At 40.9% G+C, this 22495-nt stretch overlaps 1 protein-coding gene across 2 annotated transcripts in view; it reads left to right on the top strand.

The window, feature by feature from the left end:
* NKAIN2 (sodium/potassium transporting ATPase interacting 2) overlaps nucleotides 1-22495 on the top strand; it is a 575343-nt gene that overhangs the window by 218260 nt on the left and 334588 nt on the right. The gene's annotated exons all lie outside the window — the stretch shown is intronic.

The following is a 22495-nucleotide window of genomic DNA, read 5'->3' as shown; positions in this document are numbered from 1 at the left end:
TGCTTTGACCTTTTTTTGCTAACAGTTTACTAGTGACTAGTTTCACTGATCATTGCTGAATGTGTACAATTTCCCCCCCATCTTTGTTTTCCTTGAGGAATCGATTTCTTTTCCAAATTATTCTTGGGAATACATTCTTTAATATTCAGCTTAATTTTCCCCTTTTATACCCCCAGGCCATTGCTCCTCCTTCCTGTGCTCATACATCTTATTTCAGTTCACAAGTACATTCAAGCTAATAACTTTTTTATTATTATATACTTAGGTCTTTGCTTCTTTATTCATTTATTTTTAATTCTCCTCACTCAAAAGCATTTTTCTCTGCTTCTCTTTGTATTTTCCTGTGTTTTGCTTTGTTCTCCTTGCCAGCTAGGAAAAAAAGCTTTATGGGGGAAAAAAAAAAGAGTGAACAAGGAAAAACAAACACAGTTCTAGTTAGGAAGACACACCTCTGTCAGAGAGGACCTAAACATTTATTCTTTTTATTGCTGTCTATGCACCTGCTCTGCATCAGCAATAAAATCCTCTGCATACCTTGGAGGGAGAGACAGTCTCCTCCCAGTTGCTGTCTCTTATCCTGATGTATCCCATTTCCTAATAACCATGAGACTAAGGTACAATGAGGGCTGCCACCAAATCCACAGTGGCTTTATCCTTTCTCCATGTCTTTTACTGTAAGTGGCTGAACTGCTGTAGATTGTGCTGAACTCTTGAATGTTTAGACCTTGAATGCTCCCAGTAGGACCAGGATCTTCTTGGGCTTTAGGCACCTGGTTTCAAGTCTGAAACAGATGGGAGGTGTGGAGTTGCTCACCTCTGCAAAGAGTTTTATGCCATCAGTCTTTATCATGGGAGAAATTCAGTTCTTTTTACTCAAGAAAATGCAGGCACTTTCACCTTTTTTGTTTTGTGCTTTCAGACATAGGGCAAAGCCTAATCCAGTCCTTTAGATACCTAACACTGACTTCCACCACGCATCACATCTTCAGGTGTCTGTCTTGGATGTCAATGTAGCCAAAAGCTAACTGGCATCGCTAGCTGCCAGAATGATTACCTAAATTCCTTACAAAGTAGGTGGCAACAGATGAAGCCCTCAGTAGATCTGTGGTGTTAGTATGGATGTTTTAGCCTGCCTAATGTTGAGTCTTTTCTCAGGTTTCACATACATAGAATAACAGAATACATGGGGGTGGAAAGGACCTCCAGAGGTCACTGGAGGAAAGGACCTCCCTGCTCACTGCAGGGACATCTCTAACTAGATCAGGTTACTCAGGACTTGATCAAGCCTGACCTTGAATATCTGCAGGGATAGGGCCTACAGCACCTTCCTGGGCAACCTGTTCCAGTGTTCCACCAGCCTCATAGTAAAGAACTTGTAATGTCAAGTCTAAATCTACCCTTCTTTAGTTTGATGTAGCCAGCTGCAGAAGTCAGTGTAGGTTGCTGATGCTAACAGTCTGCATCTTATGCATGAGCTTTATGAACCCAGTAGGAAATGGTACTCTCCTCCTGACTACCCTCCTTGCATTGCCACCTTTTCCTTGGCAGAACAGCTTCAGCAGGACACAGAGTTCTTACTTCCAGGATACCATCAAATAGCTGTGTGTCACAGAGAGTGTGCTTGAAGAACATCAAAAGCTATCTGTGCCTTAGAATGACCATTGGATGTTTTTTGGATCAGTGCTTGACCACTAAGCTGCTAAACAAGTCATAAGCTCCAAATCCAAATTTTTTTTTAATGAGATTTGCACAAAGTTCATGCTTCTCTGTCTGATTCAGGATCATAACAATGCCTTTGGTAAGAAATGTCATCATCTCTGCCTTTTCAGGCAATTTTGAGCATGCACAGATGAGTAAACATGATAAGACAACCTGGTTGCTTTAACCACCTTCAGAATTCTTCTGCTGAAAAGCAGATTTGTTGGAACTCAGCTAGGGGACCACGTTTGCTTTTAGGCAAAAAGGAAAAAAAGAAAATGTAGCTAAGGCAGTAAAGTGGCATTCTAAGCATTTTTCCTGGAAACTCCCCAAACATCTCTGAAGGCACAGATTTTTCCTTTTCCCTACTGCACGGCAACGCTAAGAAGAGAGCGGCGCAAGGGCCCATCCAATCATCTTGAGAAACCTGCATTGGCTCCCCCAGTCTTCAGACAGCCAGGGCTGTGAAAGGACACCAAGTTCTTTGGTCTGAAATCCTTGAAATACTAAGCAAAGTCTTCTTAATTCAGAAAAACTCAAACATTTACAATGATGTGAAGCTGAACTATAGCAAATGTTTCCAAAATCTTGCAACTATGGGCAAAATCCTTGGGCTGCTGTGAAGGCTGCTCTGCTCTTTTGTTTTGGTTTAGAAAGTGATTGGCAACAAATCTTGTTTGGCAAATGGAGATGTTGTCTTGTGCGTGACATTCTTGTGCACTTTTTTAAGCAGCAGGGATCTCTGGCTGTCAGAATGGTCTATAGGCATAAGTGGTTTTCACTGAGGGCACTGACATTATTCCAGGCCATCTGTTGTAGAATAAATTCCATCCAGTATGGTTTTTGGTTTTGTTTTAATTGGTATGGGTTGGGGTTTTTTTGCTGTTTTGATTATGTATGGCTGAATATTTTATTTAGACAGTGTCCATCACTAAGTATTGGCCAATCAACACAAGCCACCATTCTCCTTAGGAAAGCCTAGGCTGATTCAGGTCTTTGCACTGGAGTAGAGATAAAAATGAAGTTTAGTAATGAACTTCTACAGAATCAGAATTGTATTCAGAATGTATTGTTATGGAGGAGGTAAGAAGAGGGAAACTGCAAGACAAGCAATCAAAAACCAATTTAATAATCCCAGTGGCTTAGTACAAGCTCATTCAAATGACAAAGCATCTTTTAAGGGATATAAATTAACATTGTACGTGAAATTTTGAATTCTGTCTGAGGAGCAAACCCTGCCTTGTTTTGCTAAGTATAGCTTCCTGAAGCATAAAGCTGTCTCCATAAAGTGCCCTTGAAAAGTCACTCAGAAAAATTTCCCATCTGAACAACAGAACGTACAGGAAGAAAAATTACACAGACAGAAAATAAAGAACTTGATAGAAACTAAGGCTAATGGGGGAAAATTAGATTGGCACAAGGCTAGTTTATACAGAGTGGCAAGGGGAGGAGGAATGCAATTGGAGTGATATAGCTTGGCAAGTGCTTCTCCCTCTAGGACTCTGAGCAAGAGGTATTTGCCTCCAGAAGACAGATTTAAAAAGCCTGCTGACATTCTTTCATATTTCCTAAAGTGTTATCATCCTCCCTCGCACAACAGTTACAGTCTCAGAACCAGAAGAAAACTTGCACATAAAGTGCTTTCAGTTCTCTGGTGGAGCTTCTATGAGCAGCTTGTATTTATATAAAGTAATGGATTGGATTTGGTCAATGCTACCTAAAACTCACATTTACTTCATACATGCTTTTTCTTATCTATGCCTTAATTACTTACATTATTTTTCCTATAGAAAAGATCTCACTAACATTATGCTGCACATTTAGGCAAGACCCTGAATTAGTGGCCTTGGGGGTGAGTCTGCAGGACTGCTGGGGAATTTTGTAGTTACAGGCTTTTCACTCAGATCTTTGATGGCCAGAGTATACACACAGCCCTTAGAGTGTACGTGGCTCTAAACTGCCTCAGATGAATCTCCTCTTTTCCTCAAGTCATTGCTGAGAGCCCTGGGAGAAGCAACAGAGAGAGTGGATATGAAGATTGAGGGTTATCGTTAGTATCCGGACATACTGCTGGACAATCAGAAGGTCATAAAAGACAGGGCAAGGAGCAAGGCTGTTGTGGCAGTAGTGGTTTGAGGTTAGTGATTTAGATGACCTACCCATCACTATGGTTGGTGAGATATAATGTCTACATATCAATCTTTTGGCTCCAGGTCAGGGAAGTCATATTGAAAAGCCAGGATTTCATCAGGGCAGCAGTTTGTCACCAAAAAACACCCTGGGATGTAAGTGTCAGTGCAGCAGTGGGCTCAAGGACGTATCAATTCATCTTCTGTGTGTTCCAACACAGGGAGGTTTTGGTTACCCTTTGTCAAACCTACACAGTAAACCCAAGTTGATTTTTATGGATTAGGAGACTGTTTCTGAAATACTTGGCTGAGGCCTTGGGTCCTGAGTCCTTTATCTGTCAGGAAGAACTCAGAATCAAAAACTGGTTTCATCGTGTTTCATTCCAAACCATTAATCCTTCTTGTTGTTGTTGTTTTCACTGTGAGATTTTCTTCATCAGTGAAGGGAAAGGGTGGGGGGGGGGGGTGGGGGTGGGGGGGGAAGGGGTAAAAATAAGTATCTATTCTCTTTGGAAGAGTAATAAGAAAACAGGCTTTCTTCCATTCCCTTTTCAGATGTTAATCTTATTCCAACACATTCAGGAACAGGGAGAGACCCCAGTTTATACGTAATCCTGACACCCCAGGAACCACAGACTCATACCTGCCAATCTCTGCCTTTGTTGCCATCCTTGCTATGCTGAAGTCTTCTATACTGAGGGTGTTTATTTGTTTATGCCTAGCATACTCAATGGAAATGGGCTGAAGACCTGCGGAGAGAAAGTAGAGGACCTTACATCCCCAGCATGAGAATTACAATTATCCTCATTCTTGCAGTTCTGCAGGTTGTTAGAGAGCTCTGTCTCTAGAGAAATGAAATATAAAACCTCTGCATAAAATCCTTTTTCCAAAGGAGCTATTTCAAATCCAGGAGCTTCAATTTGCAAAGGAAAGCACCACAAAACGATCTAATTGTTATGCGACAGATTTCATTGTATCTCCGTTCTTTCATCAGTTTGTGAGTTTGCTTTGTGTGTATTTCTTGTAACAGTACCACTTGCAACCTCTTCTTCACTTTTCTCCTTGAAGGGTAATACTCATCCACAGTTTGACCTTTTGCCAAAGAGCTTTGTCGACTGTATGCCCTCTTCTCTCCCTCCCGCTTTCTCCAGAGTAATAGCTCTCTGGGAAATGTATGGCTTCCTTCCCAGGCTATCAGGGAGCCTCACTCCTTACTAAGACATGTGCAAGGTGCTGCAGGCATGTTAACTGGAATGTGCTTCACCCCATTGACAGTTTGTTGGTTTGGCATGTGGGAATCATCATTTATTTCATTCAGTGTTCTGCCTCTGGCAGTGGCTTATAACACACGGTGCCAAAAAGGAGATCATACCCAAGGCACCTGAACAATTGTGTGTTATTCTGGATGAATAGATTCTTTAAATGTGAATGTGAATATTGTTTTCAATTATATTGACTCATGCATCTATGACTGCAGCATGCCTTTGAGTCCTTCAGCTGGGGTTCTTTTGTCTGAAATAGAAAAGATGAAGAGCTGGCCCTGTGTGGTGATGCAGGGTGTTTTGGAGGCAGAATGAGGTTCAAAGATGTCCCATCATACAAGGAGTGAGGAGTGGAGCGTCCTTGTGAGTCCTTCATGATCACAGCAATGGTATGAAAAGCACTTTGGGCCAGTGTAGGTTGGGAACAGCACCAGCGCCTAGTATCATGTTGTAATTCATGTTGAGGTTAAAGAAAGGAAACATCCAGATCCTCCTTCCTTTGGGATAGGTTTAAAAAACACAGGGCTTTATCTGCAATGTGTAATATCTGTGCTGTTAGCGTGTCTGTATTTGAAAACACTTCATGATCTCATACAGCTGCACTTAAAAAGATACCCAAAGTCAGACTAATAATTCATGAGCATTGCACCCAGTAATCGCATATGGATTTTTCTGATTGCAAATTGAAGGTTGTTTGATGTTTACATACAAGTCAGATTCTGATTTTGGCTCTTTGTTTTTTTTTTTTAGCTGTTATTTAATCTTGTCATTTGGGGTCTTTTGGAGACAACAGGGCTGCATGCTTTCAAATGTCACAGCCAGAGGTATCTATTTTTCAGCTGGAGGGTGGTTATTGTTTGTTGGTTTTTTTTTCCATGGGTAGGGAGAGATGAGCAGAGGAGTTGACTAATTAAAAGTGATTTGTTTTCATGATCTGGATGAAGTGTTTTTGCCAGATGCCTAAGATACCTCTGAGATTCAGGCAGAATTTTGTCGCATCATCCAGGAAATCCTTATCAAAACACAGCTTGGATCTCTGGCGGCACTGGGTGTATGGTTTGATAAGTGAGTCCTATTTTCTTGTCCTCACACCAGTCCTTTGTAGCAAAGGACATTTATTAAGGAAACAGATGGGGAAACATCAGTTATCTTTTGTGCCTTCTGTTTTCTGTAAAGGCCAGCAAGACAAGGCAAGCTCAACCAAAATAATTGAAGGCTTGGTGGAATAAGTCAGGCAAGTCAGGGGAGAATAGATTCACTACAGCTCCGGTAGCAGTATAGTTCCAGATAAAACAGAGTGTTTTTTTCACAGAGGTTAGCAAAACAGTTCAAGTTTTGAAAATTCAAAGACCTTATTTTCCAGAGGAATTTTGATCAATGAAATTGCTGTGTACAGATGTGAGCTGTTGTGCTATTTATACATGTAACTTGTATAAACCAATTCTCAACAGAAGCTGTGTAAAAAGTGCAAGCTTCAGAAGTGGTGAACCAGTTTGCATGGGCTTGTATGGAAATGGTCAGTGATTAGAAGCATCCTAAGAGAGTTTTCTTTAAGCAGAATCATAAGAAGGAACAGTTTTGGTCTAATAAATACTATTAATTTGGGTCTAATGTGTTCCTATTTCTCTTAGTTTCCTCCTAACTAGATGATACAGGGAGGAAATTCCCCTATCCAACCTCTTTGCCACTGTCATTGGCATAAAAATAAAGAGCTCATTCACCTTCTGTGGCCTACAGCAAATAGGTTGCTAGTTTAGGTATGAAAATCTTCAAGGTAAGATAGGTATGTAGAAGAGGTTTCTTCTCCCTAGAATCAGGTGATGGAAAGAGAGGAAATGGCCTGAAATTGTGCCAGGGGAGGTTTAAGTTGGATACTAGGAAATATTTCTTTCCTGAAAGAGTGGCCAGGTATTGGAATAAGTTGTCCAGGGGTATGGTGGTCTCTGAAGGTGTTAAAATGTGGGAATATGGCACTTTGGGACATGGTTTAGTGGGCATGGTGGTATTGGGTTGATGGATGGATTTGTTGACCTTAGAGTTCTTTCCCAACTGAAGCACTTCTATAATTCTATGAAAACTTACACAAGACTTTGTGGCTATCTAGTCTTGTATCTTGCCCACCACTTGCTCTTTCAGTTACCTCTGCTATTTTGAATGCAGAATTTCTTCTGTCTAGTGTAAGTGCTGCATCATTGCCCAAAGTTGCTCCACTAATGCCAACTCATCTTTCCCTTTTAATAGCATGTAGCTTTTTTTCCCCACTGGTCACCATTCAGTGACTGGCAGGTGGCTGATGAAGTGCTCACTGGACTTATCCACCTGCTGTTCCATTCTTTCTATCCAGGCTTCATAAGGCATGCATTTCTCCTCAATCATTGCCCTTCAAGCTTGCAAGACTTTCTCTGTCTTCTGTTCCAGCTTGCATGATGTTGCACTCATCTACAGTGTCTGAAGGACACTTTTTCACTGGAAAATGCACTCAGTGATTTGTTTCTATTGTAGAGACAGTTCTGAGTGGGGGTCTGTCCTATAGCGGTTACTTAGTGTGTCACCTCTTAGTCCCATGGCAGATAGTGTTCATCCCATTAAAGGGCTAATTAAAACAAGAAAATGTTTATGTTTTGGATGGCTTTACAGCAGCAGAAAGGCCACCACCTTATTATATATGTACCTCACAGTCTTCAGTTTTTTCAGTGCATATTATTACAGCAAGGTAATAATACAGGTAACAGATGTTTATTAGGAACAGGTAGATGGCTTTGTTCTTGATAATGAAAGGAAAGTGCTACCTAACAGTTGTCTTTAGTGTGAACAAAGGTTGTATTTCACTGGCTAAGACTCTCGGGAGGATTGAGGACATCAGTTGAATGCTCCAGTGGTGATTAGCTCTTATTTGGGTGAATTTTGGTGTATGTCCTTCTTGTGCTTCAGGTCCTTATTTGCCAAATTAAGATAGTAGTGTTTCATGTCCATTTGCAAGAATCTTTGGGTAAAACACACAGCAACAGACTTCCAAAACTATTGATTTGTTTGCTTATGTGTGTGATTGTTTAGGTTTATTAGTGGGCACAGAAGAGCAGGCAAAAGTGACCTGTTGTGAAGAACAGGTAAATCCAAACAGAGGCCAAGGTTTCTTGAGGTCTCATTTTATCCACAAATATTGGATTTGTGCCTCAGCTTTGCCCACTCTCTTGCCTCCACTGTACCTTGACATATGAGTGGAGCCTTTTACAGTGTTTTTCAAGATTTTGGGAGCTAGTGTTGTTCAACATCAAGGTTATATAACCTTGATGAGATTAAAGTGGAAACAAATGGACGGGGATTTGTAGATAAGGAAGTGATTTCATTCCATATTCTCCTAATTCCTGGTCTTTCCCATTAGCCACTAGAGAGCAGCTTTTTACAGGGCCTAAGAAATTACTGTCCTACAATGGAACTGAAATTTTAAGGGGGGGATAATTCTGTGCCTAAAATGATGGTATTTAAAAGTCATTATACAAATGTTTAGACAGTGAGAGTTTAGATCATATAGGTGTTGTTCCTGACCCAGTGTAAGCACTTTCAGAAGTCTGAAGGCATAATATCCTGTGACTTAACCATGAACATCCATGTTCCTGTATGCTGTCAGTGGGTATGATTTTAATATGACTTGTGATTCTGCAGTAATTTAATAGCAATTTAAATGGGAACAAAACCAAAACCAAAAACCCAAGCCTCTAAGCTGCTTCAAATGGAAGGTAAAAAAAGCTTTTGCAGATGAGAACAAAAGGATCACCTGAGCACAGAAACTTGCCTCAAGTGGCAGCTGGTAGCAGCTGCCTAGTGAGCAATGAAGGACCTTGTGCAATGTGGCCATTCCTTCAGTTTTCCCTCTCAGCTTTAGGCAGCTGGTAATTATGAGATGTAAAACCAAAGGCTGTGGCCAGACCATTGTTTTAAACTGCTCTCAATGGACTAATTTTCTGTAAGATTCTCTAATTTTTTTGTCTGTCTCAACCACCAGGGTCTGTGGCAATGTTTTTCCCAGTTTCACTGTTCACCCTGTGAAAATGTTTGTTGTTGTTTTTTCGGTTTTCCTCACATCACTGCACCTGGCTGCCTCTGCTACTGGCACTAGGAGAAATAATAGAACTGGTTCCCTACTTACTTACTTTATATCAACTTGGATTTTAAAGACTTTTTTTCATGTTCCCCTACAGCACTCTCTTTACTGACTTCAGGAGTCCTAATTGGTTTAGTTGGCCCTCAATAGAAATCCTCCATCCTTCTGATCATCCCTTTTGTATTTCTTTGTTCTGCAGTTTTACTGTCTGCTCCTGCAGGTGTGGTGCTTTCTCCAGCAGTGCAATTCTGCCTTTCATTGCCCATCCCTTCCTAATGATTTCTAAAAGGTAGAGTTTGTTGACCATCAAGCTGGCATTTGATGCTAAATCTAGGGAATAATTTTATTTCCTGAGTAGCAATAGTTAATTTAGAGCCACTCACTGTGTATGTTAAATATTATTTCCCAGGGGGGGACATTATATTGCAATTACTAGGTATCTGCCATTTTGATGCCTAGTCATTCAAAGCTGTGATAGCCTTTGCAATGAGTGGCTGTCACTTTCAGTGTTGTCTATCTTGCAAATTTGGACAGTCAGAAAACTTCAGGACTTCCATGTAACCTCTGCTTACAGCATGCTTTCTTCAAGTGTTCAGTGTTGCTGAAGCTTTATGAAAGAACAGCTATCCTAGGAAGCTTTGGTCACTAATTCTGAACATCCTTCAGCAAAAGTTCTCCCACAACAAACTATATTCATCAAAATATTTTCCCAACCCAGCCTAATTTAGTCTGTAATACAGGAAGAGAAGAAATTGGTTCAGTAGCATTTGACCAGAGTTATATTCCATTACACTGACTGTTTATAGGTCACTAGCTGGTCTCACCTCTGGTTCCTGATCTCCTTTTACAAGAGTGGAAGAGAAAGTCCAATGTATAGAATAGAATTTACCAGGTTGGAAGAGACCTTTGAGATCATTGAGTCCAAACTATCACCCAACACCATCTGATCAACTGAACCATGGCACCAAGCACCCCATCCAGTCTCTTTCTAAACATCTCCAGTGATGGTGACTCCACCACCTCCCTGGGCAGCACATCCCAATGGCCAATCTCTCTTTCTGTGGAGAATTTCTTCCTAACATCCAACCTAAACCTCCCCTGGCACAGCTTGAGACTGTGTCCTCTTGTTCTGGTGCTGACTGCCTGGGAGAAGAGACCAACCCCCACCTGCCTACAGCCTCCTTTCAGTTAGTTGTATAACAATGCTGAAAACTAATCTTTAAAGACTTACCAATGAAACTGATAGACAAAATAAAATATTCAGAAACATTTAAATAAGATAGGAACTAATAATTAGAGAAAGTCAATGAAATGCAGAGTTCCAAGTGACTTCATCTTGAAATCAGGATTTAAACCTTGTGGTAACACACCTAGGCAGCATTAAAACATTTTGTCTCACTCCCCTGGGGATTCTGTCGCACTTCCTGGGACAGCAAACAGCCTGACACTTTATTCATGGACTATCAGCCATATCAATTAGTTTAGTAATAATTATAACTCCTTTAGATTAAATGAATGGATCAGATTCAGTTTCTCCTACCTGGGTACCTGCACTTAGCTGGATCAGATCTCCCTCTGGAGGCCTTCAGACATAAGTTCTTTCATTGAGTCAATCAGAAATTTAGTGGAGGTCTAGTACCTCAGGCAGTTACACCTAAGGAAGGAGGGCTGTGCAGGAAGCAGTTGTTCTCACCTGAGCTTCTCACAAAGTCAGAACATGAACATCACTTCAAAAATGTCATAGACACTGGCAGCTGTTGGCAGCTCCTGTCAGAAATCTGCTGGCACTTTGGTCAGTTGCCCACGATACAAAGCTGTCTGTATTCTGAAGTTTTTACTTCCTGGCATGATTTTCTTTGGATAGTGAGATAAATTAAGGGGAAATTCAATGACTCCTGCTTTTAATACATATTTTCCCAGGTGTGCACAGGTTTTCTCTCTTTCTTCTCACCAGTGGGGACTAGCTTGTCAATAGCAGAGTATTTTGAGCAGATATTGATCCTTCCTTTCCTTGGCTTTAGTAACAGAGCAGCAGTGAAAGGGGTTGACTCTACTTTGGTTATTTTTTTTACTGTTCAGAAAAAAAGCAGTTCTCATTAACGTGAGTTCCTTTTCCATGCTGTTTTCCAGGGAGATCATTTGATTGCATCTTCATGACAAACGGAGTTCCAATCAGTATGTCATCGGGCTAGAGATAAACCACAGGGTAAACCATTGCCCCAGTCAAAACAGTGCAGTGGAACACAAAGCAGGAGCCAGCACATGCAGCTTTCATTGCATGGATGTGTGCTCTTGCTTTAGCAGAGAAGCAGCACACACAGTATTATCAAATTATCTTTCCTCAAGTTAAAAATACTTCTTTGAAGAGGTCACCTATACCACTCTCAAATGCACAGGCATTTGGGTTTATGTAAATGTTATTTTTGTTCCCTATTGTTTCATTAATAATAGGAGTCTGCTTTGAAAAAGACATTGTAGTTACCCTCAAATAATTGTATTAAAAGCTACTCTCTAGCAAGGGTTAGAAAGGCAGTAGACATGCATCATTTAAAACACTGACTAATATGATGATAGGGGGGAAAAAAAAGTTCCATTGCCTGATGTTACTTTTTTTTCACAGTCTTGGGTAAGATAGCCTGCATTATGAAATTAAATAGAGCACTGTCAGCTGCCTTCTCCTCGTCTGAGCCACACTAAACTGGTCAAAACCAATTATAAACACCTCTTTTTGGACAAGTTATGATTAGCTAGGTGGTTGGGGGTTTGTACAATTTGAGGAGGTCACTTGCTAACAATCTGAAGCATTTAAAATGTCTAGGTTTAAGCAACTAACCTAAAACTGTCAGTTCTTTTGTATATATGCATTTTTTTTCTTGCTAAACACAGTGGAAGAGTCTGGCTCAGGCAATTTAATTTCCCTTTCACAGTCCCTTGCAAGACTTGTGATTATTTCTTACAACAAAATATTCAGTGCAACAAATTAGTAGATTCTGCTATGTTAGTTGGGCTGCATTCCAACTCCTGCCTTAGTGATGCTGGCTGCCTTCAGCACTTCCAGCACAATAATTATTGCTGAGTTTTCTAGACCTCATCAAACAAGCAAGGTGATCACCCCCTTGGAACAGCTGGGGATATGAGGTATGGAAAAGTGGAAAGAAATTGCTGCAACTCTGTGGTATCATGCCAGCAAGTGCCACTTGGCTGATGGCAGATATTGGCAGGGGTAGGGCTCTGCTGGAGGAGGGCTTGCAGCAGTTCTAGATTATAGCTTTTGCTGCTTCCAGGGAAGCTTGCTGTGGGCACTGAATTAAAGCAAGTTGGAAAGGGGCAAAATCGAATATTTGAAGGCTAATGTAGGAGAGGAGGTTTTTGGTTTGCTCTATGTGGTTGGCTCTTTCCTTCAGCAAAAGCTTCCACAAACACCATGAAGTCCTCTATGCAGCTTTGTTAGGCAGCCCTTTCCAACCACCATCACACAGTTAAAGTACCAACTGGTATCAGCAAACTGGGGTTATGCTTGTTCCAATACAGAGAAGTGTACTACCATTTATCAGTGGTTTACCATATGAAGTACAGCAGCAAGGTAAAAAGAATCCTATCTTAGGTACTAAACAATTTTGTCATCTTCACAATAACCTGCTGAGAGAGTTCTCTTGTGCTTGAGTGCATATTTTGGATAAACAAATGGGCTTATTCCAGGGTACTCAACACTGACCTTTATACAAAATAAACACCCAGCAAAACTCAGAGTTTAGCTTCAAATTAGCTGATGTAAATTATCTCTGTGTAATTCAGAGAAACCTTACTGACTGCAGTAAACATTCATGCAAATAAGAAGGCCCATTATATGCCTATTAATATCTTTGTTTCCTTCACTGCTTCTCCCTTTTGTTGGAATGTTTTGATTTTGATCCAACCACGTTTTATTTGCTGTGCAATCTACTCTGGCATGGAATATTTTGACACCATGCTCATCACTGGGATACGGTGGACCTGTTAGCATTGTGGATATAGCAAGCATTGACCACTGTGTTTAGCCTTGTGTCAGAGCTTTGTATCCATCCTTTTCCTTATCCCTCTCATTTTTAACTTCTCAATCTTAACAGACAAAGCTCTACTCTTAGTGATTCACTGTCTCTTAAGACAGAACTTTATTGCAGTACTCATTTTTTTCACTATTTATTGCCTTGCAGGTTGATAGAGCTTGGCTGAAAACAGATAATACTTCAGAAACAATGTTACTTAAGGAGATATTTGTATGCAGCCTTGAGTTGGTGTACTAAAATGAGGTCAGTGTGGAGTATTAGTATATTAGCCATCACAGACTAGCTTTTTATCCATTACATTTGTCATCAGGGCTGGGGAAAGAGAGTGGCCAGTCTGCATTTAATTTTATTATAGCTTTAATGGTGGAAGAGACAACAGAATGAGAATGTAATCTGTACTACTTGTGTCTATCATAGAGCCTGTGCTTTTCCAGGGGCAGGTACTGGATTTTGTGTTTGATTCTGTGACTGACAGCACAGAGTGTTTCCTAGGCTGTCTTTTTTCCCCTCATTTTCTTCTTATAATCGTGTTCCAAAGCAGGTTGTATATGAGGAGTGAAATACTGAAAACAGCTGCAAATTGCCTGGCTCTAATCAACAATTTTTGACTTGAATCAACAATCTTGGGCTAGCCTCTAATAATACTCCATTTTTCTTACAAAAAATTAAGGCTTCACCCGTAAGATACAAATTTCTGCTTGTGGAGCTGGGTTGTAGATTACAATCAGTGTAACTTAGCTGTGGTTGAACTTATTGGTGCTGGACCTGGATCACTGGAAAGTGAGATCTGAGACTTTTTACTTGTCTTTGGGACTGTGGTGCAGAGAGCAGATGACAAGTCTGACTCTTAAAGGTTGTTGCAGAAAAGATGCATTGCTGCCTTCAGCACTGGTTGGAGTTCCCCAAAGACTAATGGCTTTATATTCATGTTATAGGCAAAGTTTAACAGCTAGAAACTTACTCTGACTATAACTGATGTCAATTATCTCGCTCTCATAAAGTGACCTGGGTAGTTTAAATGTCAATTTTCAGGTTATGCCAAGGCATGAAAGTGTAGTAGGTGCTTCATGTATTCTGTATAAGGATAATGGCTATTTCATCAGGAGCATCTTCAGAGAGAGATTTCTGTAAGGTCAGACAAAGTCAGCATTCTGCTTATCCAGGTTTATTTTAGGAATGAGGAGCCCTCTGTGCATTGCAGTTCAGGCATGGATTAGTTGTCACTCTCTCATTTTGTGGAAATAGAGTCTGAATACAGGTGAAAGCACCAGAGTGAGTCTAGCCTGGCTATTTTTCACTTGGCATAGCCCTCTGATACTGAATCCCCAGTGCTTATTTTTGCAGAACTCGGTCCTGATGAGACAGTGAATGATCCCTGCCAATAATACTCAGAATTATTTGGCTAATGAGGTTTGTTACAAGTGTTCCTTTCCTGCTGAGGAGCAGAGACTGATTGGTGTTGCTAGAAGATAGTTTGCTTATTTTTGTAAAAAAAAGATATTAGACTCCATTCTACTTTTGGCTGAAGAAACAGACACAGAAGTTAGTTTCAGTACCTCAGGTTAAGATAGACTAGATACATCTTGTCAACTCCATAGCCACAGCATCAGGTCTTTGCTGAGTTTACAAACATAATACACTGTAATTTGCATCGCTGTGTAGAACATAGCTGAGTCTTTGTGAATGAAAGTGAGATCTGTTTTATTGTCCAATCTTTCCATAAAGACACAGGCAATTTGAAAGTATTAGATAAGGCTAATCTTTCTGAATGCTCCCTGAATGCTTGATTTTTTCGCCTTCAAGCTTTGCACAGTTTGAGTTTTCCTGCAGTAGTTGTAAAATGTTGCAGAAGTTGTATTTTTAGAATAGACTTAACCAGGTTGGAAAAGATCTTTGAGATTGAGTCCAACCTGTCACCCAACACCATCTAATCAACTAAACCATGGCACCAAGCACCCCATCCAGTCTCTTCTTAAACATCTCCAGTGATGGTGGGTCCACCTTCTCCCTGGGCAGCACATTCCAATGGGCAATCAGTCTTTCTGTGAAGATCTTTTATGTCAGAACTGGCTCAAGGCTTCTCAGTAGGGCTATTAAAATTGCTTTTTGCCACCTTAAAGATGAGGTGCGGGATCCAGGGCTTCAGTGCTCTTGCTAGAAGAAGACTGCAAAGGAGAGACAACAGGATAGGGCAGAGAGGTGGAAGGGAGCCTCTGGGAGTCTTAATTTGATCTTCCTGTGGCAGAATGGGACAAGATGGAATTGAGCATGTTGGCAGTGTTAAAATTTATTCCCACCAGTGGTCACTAAGCTCTACACAGAGAGAGTGATTGCTCATTGGAATGGGCTGCCCAGGGAGGTGGTGGAGTCACTGTCATTGAAAGTGTTCAGGAGGAGACTTGATAGGGTGCTTGGTTGCATGGTTTAGTCGATTAGGTGGTGTTGGATTAGTTGATAGGTTGGACACAATGATCTTGAAGGTCTCTTCCAACCTGTTTTTTTCTACTCTATTATCTTCTTGTAATTCCAGGTTATTATCAAAGGTCACTTTGATCCTGTACAATAAAACAAACATAAAACCAGCTAAAAAACAACCCCAAAACAGCATCACAACAAAAGCCAACACCAACCAACCAAAAAAAACCCCCAAAAGCTCACCAACATTCCAACCTAGAGACAATTTTCTCTACCCTCTGTGTGTAGCTACGTAAAAGTGTCCTGAGCTCAAGTATTTGCTCCAAGTCTCAAAGTTGTGCGTGTCTTAAGTGCAACATTTATTTCATTATTGATGAATCGCTATTGATTCTAGCAATATGCTTATATATAAGGTTATTCTAAAAAATAAACATATATATATGTATATAAAATGTTTTTAGGAAGCAGTATTAAAAAAATCAACATTTTCAGTGTCAAATTTGAGGCTTCCCCTATTTTTTTTTCCCCCATCATTTATTTCTTTCCATGGATATTGACGTTTCATAACGTTTGAGGAGGAAGTATTTTGCAAGAGCAGAACTTGTTAATCAAACATTTTGTCAGCAATTTCTGCCTTTTTTTCCTACCTACTCACACAGGAGTCGATTCTTTCAGGAAAGCACTTGGAAGACAGGGGTTTGATTTTGTTACTGTTTGAGTCAGTGGGTCTCCATGAGTGGCTGGTGGAGTCTAAATGTTTATAAATCATGAATATAATACCCTGAAGATATATTCAATGCACAGTAAATCACTTTTATTTAAACCAGCTGTCAGCTTCACCAGCTCAGATTTGGCTGGAATCTTTCCTATTTCCATGTCATGAGTAATAATGACTGAAGTGTTATTTAGATAAATTCTGCTTCTCATTACCACCTAGCAGAAAACCTACTGCAGAAAGCTTGTATTTACCAGGTTTTTATTATTACTGTATTCAGTCTGAGAAGGCAGCAGCTGAGCCTTAGAATACACTCTGTACCTGTGGAGAGCCCTGTTGCCCTCAGCAGGTCACAACAGCAATCCACTCATACACAATACGATGCTGGGATGTGGTCCTACACGGGATTTTGCAAAACTGTGATTACCTTCTTATCAAGTATAGTGAAGGTCTGTTCCTGCTCTCAGCAGCATCAAATGGATTAAGGACAGGGGCTTAGCATTGTATATGTGAATCCTTTAAAGGACCAGTGGACAAGTGGAAACTAATTCCTTCTTGGTTTTTAACTTGAATTACCTGTGCTCGCGCTGGCTTTTGTTCGGTGTGCTGAGAACACCATTGTGCTCCACAGCTCAGCACAGAACTTCATTTCAGTTTTGCCTTTTCTTAATACAAATCAAATATTTTTTGTTTGTTTTGTTCTTTCCCTACTGTCCTGCAGTAAAGGACTTGGCTCACATGCACAGGCACACTTGCAGATGTGTAGGTGTATTTTGTAGGGATTTGGCTTTCAAAATGGGATTCTGTTTTTTTCTGCTGAGTAACTGTGGAGAATTCGTTGAGTATCTGGGCCATCTATCTCAGGATGCTATCTGAAATGTTGATGAAAAAATTAAATGAACCTCTCTAAGGAATGGCACACTTGTGTGCACTCTGCCTCAAAAGGATGGAAGTGCTGGGGGAGGGTTGGCTGGGAATGTTGTGTGGGATGCAGTTAGGCTTTAGCATGAGAATTCTGCCAAACAGAAAGGGACCTGGGGGTGCTGATTGACAGCTGCCCAAACATGAGCCAGCAGTGTGTCCAGGTGGCCAAGAAGGCCAATGGCATCCTAGCTTGTATCAAGAATAGTTTGGCCAGCAGGAGCAGGGAAATCATTCTGCCCCTGTACTCAGCACTGCTTAAGCCACACCTTGAGTCCTGTGTCCAGTTCTGGGCTCCTCAGTTTAAGGAGGACATTGAGAGACTTGAATGTGTCCAGAGAAGGGCAACAAAGCTGGGGAGGGGTCTGGAGCACAGCCCTGTGAGGAGAAGCTGAGGGAGCTGGGGTTGCTTAGCCTGGAGAAGAGAAGGCTCAGGGGAGACCTTATTGTTCTCTACAACTCCCTGAAGGGAGGTTGTAGCCAGGAGGCAGTTGGTCTCTTCTCCCAGGCAACCAGCACCAAAACAAGAGGACACAGTCTCAAGCTGCCCCAGGGAAAGTTTAGGCTGGAGGTGAGGAGAAAGTTCTTCCCAGAGAGAGTTGTTAGCCATTGGAATGTGCTGCCCAGGGAGGTGGTCACCATCCCTGGAGGTGTTCAAGAGGGGATTGGATGTGGCACTTGGTGCCATGGTTTGGTCATGGGGTCTGTGGTGACAGGTTGGACTTGATGATCTTTGAGGTCTCTTCCAACCTTGGTGATTCTGTGATTCTGTAATTCCTCCATAAGCCACAGGCATTTACTGGGCTCTTTCTGGCTTTCTATGCCACAGAGCTGAGAACTGAAATTCATTGAAAAACTTTGCATCTACCTTAAAAGCAGAGGCAAATATTGGAAACTGTGGGTGTCTGAGGCAAGGCAATTGAGCCAAAGGGAGTTAATGAGTTACTGATTACAGTTTAATTGCTGTAGCTCATTCTTTAGCCTACACCAGTCATGATATAAACCACGGGTGCTTAATTCTCCTTCACTACAATTTAAGCTAATACTCTCTTCTTCCTGCACAGACCCCATAGTACTGGGTGCTTCTGTGCTGGGTGTGCTGCCCAAGAGCCCTGGCTCAGGGAAGCAGTGCATACCTGCTTGTGTGTGCTTCTATCAATGCACACTCTCGATTCTCTGTCATTGTGAACTAGTCGTGGTGGAGTTTCTTCTCAGGAGCTTCCTGAGGAAAGGCATTTTGTCATTTTCCATTTGGGGATTTGTGTTATAAATCATCTTTTGACTGGTTTCTCCTTTGTGGTTCCTGTCTGAAATTTTCTACACTCTATCACATACTCTAAGAATCATCTCAAAATGTTTTTCTTTATCCTCTGAAAATTCAGTTCTTGCATCCCTCAAGGTCGGTAGCAGCTTAACCTATTAACAACCAGCCTCTGACAAGAATCTGGAAATAGTTTGAGCTATGCTAACTTCACAGAACATTAGGGATTGAAAGGGACCTTGAAAGATCATCTAGTCCACTGCCAGAGCATGTTCACACAGGAACAGATCCAGGCAGGTTTGAATATCTTCAGAGAAGGAGACTCCACCACCTCTCTGGGAAGCCTGCTCCAGTGTTCTGTCACACACAGTGAAAAAGGTTTTTTCCTTATGTTGTGTGGAACCTTCCAGCATCACTGTAAGTCACTGAGAGGAGCCTGGCTCCATCTTCTTGATGTCCTCCTTTTCTCCAAGCTGAAGAGACCCAGCTCCCTCAGCCTTTCCTCAGAAGGGAGATGTTCCATTCCCTTAATCATCCTTGTGGCTCTGTGATGGAATCTTTCAAGCAGTTCCTGAGGTCCTTCTTGAACTGAGGGGCCCAGAACTGGACATAATATTCCAGATGTGGCCTCACCAGGGTGAAGCAGAGTGGGAGCAGACCCTCTCTCAACCTATGAACCACATTCCTTCTAATACACCCCAGGATGCCACTGGCCCTCTCAGCCACAAGGGTATACTGCTGGCTCATGGTTATACTTGTGTCCACCAGGACTCCCAGGTCCTTTCCTTTAGGCTGCTCTCGAACAGGTCCCTATGTCATTTCTACTTACAGCAAAATATCATAGGGCTACACTCTAAGATGGAAGTAAGGAACACAGAAGTACAATGGTATTGTTTGTAATGTTATTGAGAGACAGTGAAGAGACAACTAAATATGACTTGATGGTGTAGAGGCTTGTTTTACTTTGTATTTATTTTTAAAACAGTAGAAGTCTGGGGAAAAAAATGCATTAGTAAAAATGATTCACTGTAATTACACTGAACTCCTCTGTAATTTTATTAGTGATTACATAAGATAATCTGTCTATGATCTTCTCTTTATTTGGAAGCCTATTAAGAGAATGTGGTAGTTGTTTATTTTCTAGGAACTGATTTTTCCCATAACCTTATATTTTGGGTTCACTGTGTTATTAAAATGGAGCTAAATTAAAACACATTTTTCTTTTCTTACCTTAGTGTGCATTTTCATCCCAAGCATCCATTTTTTCCTCTCTTCTGTTCTCATTTTAAACTCATGCTTCCAGTACAAAAAGAAAGGAAATGGGCTATTCTTTATCTAGTCCCAGACTTTAATACTTCTTTATCAGTTCCTTCCTTTCTCTCTAAAATGTTCCTGAAACATCATTAAACATTGAAGCAGTGGATATGATTTGGGGAAAGAAGTGCAGCTGTTTAAGCTAAACTTGAAAGTTGTTGAAGTAAAGAGGAAAAAAAAAAGGGCTTTCAAAATCAGGTCTATACTTTCTCTTACTATGTAAGGAAATCCCTTATGATTCTGGCATCTGTGGAAGAGGAGGAAGCTACATAATACTGTTTTTAATAGATTTTCTGTCAGTATTTTGTTCTTCTTTTAACTTTTCTCCCTTTAGAAACACAGATGCAGTGAGAATTCTTTCTCTTAAGTAACTCCATGTAGAAAGTCGGTGTAATTTTTCCCCATTTGATTGGGGGTCATTTTTACTTCCTCCCTACCTTCCTTTACTAAGGAAGTAGAAACAAAGGTATAATTCTGTCCTGTATTTTTCCATGTGGTGAATCTGTGATACACCTTGCTGTAGTAGTAGTCTCATCTTCTAAAGAACAGCAGCTGCATTTTTCCACTGCATTTTATTTTTGCACACCACCATAAATAAGTTTGGATAGAACAGCTGAATATTTCTCAGGGAAAAAAACCCAACCCTCCAAACCAAAATGTGCTTTGTTCATGGCAGTGCACTTCCTTTTAAACCTGAAGTTGCAGCAGGTGTATTAGGCTTTCTACTTATTAATATAATTAACTGCCATAATGCAATTTTCCTCTGTAATTAGTATACTAACCTGTATGATCTCCTACTGATTGAATGACTTGCATCATCCCATGTATGTTTTTGTTTGCTGAATCCCTACTGTTACTCTGCTAGAAGCTTGTGGAGTCTAGACTGGGTCTGCTACTGATTTGCTATTCTCATTTGCTGTTTGTTAAGCTGGTGAAAATAAGAACTCTGTGCTGAGAGTGAGAATTTTCTTTGTTACCTGTTTAACAGCACTTCAGGTGTAGCAGTTCTTTTGTTGATACCCCTAATAGACTTCACACAGGCCTACATAATAGTGCTTTATACCACATGTTGATCTTTTTATAGAAGTGACTAGGTTAGTAGTCAAGGAATTATTTCTTAATGATTGACTTAGAAGCAGAGGCAGTCTGAGAATTCAGGAAGTTCCTACTACAACTTGGCCTTCCTTTACATTCTTCTTCACATTGTCACCATTTGAATATTATGTCTTAGAATCATAGAATCAATAAGGTTGGAAAAGACCTCAAAGATCATCAAGTCCAACCTGTCACCCAGCACCTCGTGACTACTAAACCGTGGCACCAAGTGCCACGTCCAATCCCCTCTTGAACACCTCCAGGGACGGCGACTCCACCACCTCCCTGGGCAGCACATTCCAATGGCCAAACTCTCTTTCTATGAAGAACTTCTTCCTCACCTCCAGCCTAAACCTCCCCTGGCACAGCTTGAGACTGTGGCCTCTGGCTCTGGTGCTGATTGCCTGGGAGAAGAGACCAACCCCCTCCTGGTTACAGCTTCCCTTCAGGGAGTTGTAGAGAGCAATAAGGTCCTGGGAACTCTTTTATGATGTTGCTTTGCTAGGGAGAGGTGTAAGACAGCACAAATTCATTCTTCCATAACATAGGACCAGAATCTCTTACTGTCAATGCATCTGCAGCATAAAATGGTAGGCAAAATACCAAGACTGGCTATGAACTGAGTGCACTGTGTGAAAGGATTCTTTGTTTTAGAGAGGAATTTTACAGTTGACATGAAATCCTGAACTTTCAAATTCAAAATATGGCTAAGAAACTTCCCCAGGGTTCTTCTCACAATCCATGTCTTAAAGTTCAACATATGCCAGCGAGTACTACATAATTAATGCTCTATACATTTGCAGCGCTGGTATTAGTGTAGGCTGCCTTTTGCATGGCAAATTTTCTTACTTAACTTCAAGAAGAAAGGTGTTGGTGTCCCAGTGGTCTGCCTTGTGAAATTCTCCCGTTGCTGTACCATGTCAAAACAGTGAGGAACAGGAGTTAATTATTTGTTTTAGTATTTGATCTCAAAGGAGGGTTTTGGTTGGTTTGTGGTTTTGTTTTGGTTTTAATGAATGTAATGTGTGGCAGATACACCACATGCAATTTCTTTATCCCATAATAGAAGCTGAATAAACATTCACCTCTCATTTAATGAAACTTCATGAAGAAGCTGCCTGCTTTTTCTTCCTTTTGTGTGTCTGCTGTTGGTGTAGTTGGTTTTGTTTCTCTCTAAATTGCCTTCACCCTTACATTGCTTCCTAATATTCACAACACTATTGGTTTTGTTCAAAACATGCTATTCTACCTGTGGTTTGGGATGTGGTTTGGGATACAGTGCTGTATTTTGACATAATGCCCAAACAACAGTTAAGGGACACCTGCTGTTTGAGATCTGAAACTATTTGTACTGATTCTGGTAGAATTGTAGTTTTTCTACTTTCTGAGCTAGCTGCTTGGAATGGTATTGCTTGAAAATAGTCATCAACAGCCCAGGGTTATGAATTTAATTCAATTTTTAGACTTAAATATCTGGAATTTTGAGTAACAGCTTATACTTTGGCTTACGTTTGTGGTAGTGGAGGAAGCAGTCTCA

Source organism: Dryobates pubescens, chromosome 28 (assembly GCF_014839835.1).
Source record: "Dryobates pubescens isolate bDryPub1 chromosome 28, bDryPub1.pri, whole genome shotgun sequence".
Classification (NCBI taxonomy): domain Eukaryota; kingdom Metazoa; phylum Chordata; class Aves; order Piciformes; family Picidae; genus Dryobates; species Dryobates pubescens.
The sequence above is the reverse complement of the archived record's forward strand: the minus strand, read 5'-3'. Positions and strand labels throughout refer to the sequence as shown.